Here is a 4,310-nt window from a genome sequence, read left to right as displayed (position 1 = left end):
TTATAAAATAGAAAATTTGCGGGCCAATAAATTAAACATGACTTCAAAACCCAAGTTTATACATGTCAGTCATGCACCCTTACAGGAATAAGGCCAAGTTTGATAACAACAGTAAAAACCGTATCTATGTAAAATGTATCTGAAAACTACAAAAATTTACTTTGTAAATAAAAAATCTGCCTGCTAGGCGGTCACATTCTAATCGCTCGCTACGCGCGCGGCTCGCTTCGCTCGCAAGTTTAAGCGCGCCTAGAGCGCGCGACGGTTGAATCTCGCGCTTCGCGCTTGATAATAAAACAAAAAAGTACGCGTCCTATCAAGAAGTGATTCTTAACGAAATTGTAGATCTTTTTTGAGATAACCATTTTTATTAATTCATCTTCTTTCGTATCCTACATAGTTTGTCCACAAAATGAAATTTTTTATTTTCCATTATTTTTTGTGCAATCAAAATTTGAATTTTCGATTTTTTAGAAAATCCAAAAATTGGTTATAATAATCTTATAAGGCTTTCAAAAATAAATGTTTTTCTTCTCCTGACTTTTTTTTCATATCGTGGGTTTTTCGGCTTCAAATTTTGATTTTCGGTTGTTTAAAAAAATTTTGAAAACGCTCTCACTCTGATCATTTTCTTTTTATCGAAAAGGTCATAAGAATAAATTGTTTGTTCTTTTTAATACTATAATTATCCGTACATAGAATTTTCAAATTCGGAAAAAAGTGGTCTCAACAATTTTCAAAATGCGCTCACTTTTTGAATTTTCATCAAAAATGGCTGGTTCACGAACTCGTCCTTTCTTTTAGAACCTGAGAAAACTATGCCAAAGATGAATTTGATTTGTTCATTTTTTCGAGAGTTTCCGTGTTTACGGACGGCCGGACGGACAGACAGACGAACAGACAGACGCTATCGTAAAAACCTGATTTTTGGATTCAGGGGGTCATTATATTTATATGGTGCTCATTTCATGAGCACTTTTCTTCCCGTTATCAAATGTATTTGTTTCCTAATAGAGGAAGCACTTATAATTTTTTTAATAATAAACAAACCTAAGTTTTTATTTTGATCAGTTAAAGAATAGAAATTTACAAAAAATTCGAATACAATAAAAAATCAGACAAATAAAATTGTGTATTAAAAATTGTAATTTTTCGAGCTTTATGCCAGCTTTATGCCTAATGCTCAGTTTATTTAAATTAGGATTAAGCTTTCAATTAAACAAATTAATAATTAAATAGAATTAAAATTCAAAGTTATTCTATTCCAATTCCTATCAGCCTCTGTCATAATTATTTGATTTAAAAATTCATAATAAAAACGTCTTTTTTATTCATACGTGCAATCAAATTTATGTCAATCAATATGCATTGAATCGAACAATTTTTTATGTTATCGCATCAATTTTGATTTATGTTAATAAAAAAAATTGGATAGAGAAAACCGCTTATTGAAATAATATGCCTTACCATAGCTTACTTATTGTTTAATAAAATGATTACTTGATGTAAGCAAATCGAATAGTCTTGAATCAACACGTCTTTTCTATTCTCACATCAGATTCAAGTTATAAGAATGAGAAAATTTTTACTATAATAATGAATATTTAATATAATATAAATGACCATAACTTCCTCACTCTTCAATAAAATATATCAATATTATAGACCAGCCGATTAGCATTGAGCCAAAAAACTTTTTTATTGTTGCATCAACTTTTATTTATGTTATATAAAAAATTTTTACTATAAAAATCGTGTTTTCGTATATTATGCATTACCATAGCTTTTTCACTCTTCAATAAAATGTTTTAATATTTATAGGTCAATCTATTCGTCTCAAATCAACACATATTTTTTATTCGTGCATCAACATTAAGATAGGGGAATGAAAATTTTTTTACTATTAAAATAGATTTTTATTATAATATAAATGACCATAACTTTCTTACTCTTTGATAAAATGTCTAAATATTATAGGTCAATCGATTTTTTTAATCAAACCAAGAAATCTTTTATATTTTTGGATAATTTATTATCAATTGCTTACGAAAACGCAATAAATGTTTGGATAAATCCTGCAGTCTCTTTCGAGATATTAGTGTTAAAAATAAGCCCTCCAAATTTTGTCAATTTATCTGTTACCGTTTCCAAGTTTTCGCTTTTACAAAAAGTAAAAAAACTAAGAGTCATGTCAAAAAAGTAACCCCCCCCCCCGGATTTGTCTTGGAAATATCTCGGTGTGCATTTTTTAAAATAATTTGTTAAACAATTACGGCAGACAGATAACAAATCACGTAATTCTTTAATAAATTGTTTAAACAAAAAAAAAATGCACACTAAGATATTTTCGAGACAAATCCAGAGGTGTTTTTACTTTTTTGATATGACTCTTAGTTTTTAAAAAATTAATTACACAGCTTCGAAATCCCTATCTGTGGCTTACTTCAACGTCGTGAATATCGTACGTCGCGCGGCATGGAGCGCGAGACGTCAATACGAAAACACGAACAACTTTTGATGATATGGGAGTTCCCTCATTTTTTTTTACAAAAATCTTCGTAATTAAACGAGCTATCGTAATTAGTCAACTAAAGCATGGAAATCGATTGAGAAGTTAGAACAATTTCTATTTGTTTATACAAATTGTTTCCAATTTCATCAATATTTATGCAACAATCGCAAAATGATTTTTAATTTATAGAATGAATATATCTAACGACACATGCCACAAAATTATGGCGATTGTTTGTACCGATCGAGAGAAAAAAATTAATTAAGAGCACAATGTTAAAAAAGTTAAATAACAAGTACGACTTAAAAAATGCAAATTTCGCAAAAATGTTTTAGGGCCATTTTATTTATGTGGACCTCTAACTTATCACGCATTCCCGAAGAAAAATCACATCCCATAAAAAAGTGGCCCACTTGACAAATTTTGACACTTTATAACTTTTTTCTGTTTCAAACATTTCGAACAATCTAAACAGAAATATTGATTGTGATAGAATATCGCCTCTTGAACGAGACAATGTCCTATCATACGAGTTCTGTCATAAAAAATTGTGTACCTGCTTTTCAATGTAAATACCCAAAAAAAAAAACAATCACAATCCACACCACATAGTGCGCCCGATTGTTGTCCCTTTTTACGGGGCCTTTTCCCGTGCGAAAAAATTTGGAATAATCTTTATTTTAAATAGAAACTAACCGTATGCTGATATTGTTACAAACCCTAGTTATCGTCTTTTTTATAAATCTTCAGTATAATGTATAACCATATAACAATACTAAAAAAATAGTTAAGCCAATTTTTTCGTTAGTAAAAAATGGTACTGCTATTTTATTAGTTGTTACAATAATTCCATTAGCTGTACTGATTATTCATTTAGTACCAGCAACTAAGTAAATGGTTGTCCTAACTAACAAAATAGCAGTACCATATCTTACGAACTTAATCATTCTCTCAACTAAACATTTGTTCAGTGCTTGTGTATAATTTATTCTATTCTGCTGTATTAATCTGTTTTAATTACATTGTTTACCAATTTTTAAAAAGATTTTTTTATATTCAGCAACCAGTCTTTTTTCTTATTCACCTTGTTAAGAGGCGGTCGGTTACCGGTCGGACACAATTTGGTTAGATTTGATGGTCCGGAGCCAACCGTACTTTCTTTAGCACCAAAAAAATTTTAACATAAATGATATTATTAAAGTCACACTAACGGATGCTAGATAAATTAATAATTGAAAAGCATAACTCAAAGATTTATTGAATAATTAAAACAGAATTTAGTTTCTTGTAATACTTTAAACCGCCAACATAAAATTCTTTCCAGTGTTTTAAATTACGAAGTAAAACTGATATCAGTTCTGTAATTTGAAACACAAAAATTATAAAAATATCTTTTATCATAATTTCCAAATATAGTTTTCACACTGAATCACTTTAATATTTATCGGCACGTCTGGCGCCCACTGTATTGACACTTTACTAGTTTGAGTTGCTCACCTCGATCGAAAATGTACATTAAACATGACGTCATCTCCACGTAGTTCGCAAATCAAATCGTAATCCATTATTAAAATCAACCTAATTTCAGTAATCAGTTGAAAAATCTCATTTTAAGTTTGGATAATTATTATATTGAATAAAAGTATAGTGCTGTATATTAATTTTTTCCTTTCTTGTTTTCTAACCTCAAATTTCCATGTGGTTTTCCAAAATAAAGGAATTGCTAGGAAATTGTACCATCAATCATATAAACTTTACTACAATCTCCTAGCAAGAATTTTTTTACTTGATGTGACTT

Source organism: Belonocnema kinseyi, chromosome 8 (assembly GCF_010883055.1).
Source record: "Belonocnema kinseyi isolate 2016_QV_RU_SX_M_011 chromosome 8, B_treatae_v1, whole genome shotgun sequence".
In the NCBI taxonomy this organism is placed as follows: domain Eukaryota; kingdom Metazoa; phylum Arthropoda; class Insecta; order Hymenoptera; family Cynipidae; genus Belonocnema; species Belonocnema kinseyi.
This window is presented reverse-complemented; position numbering follows the sequence as displayed.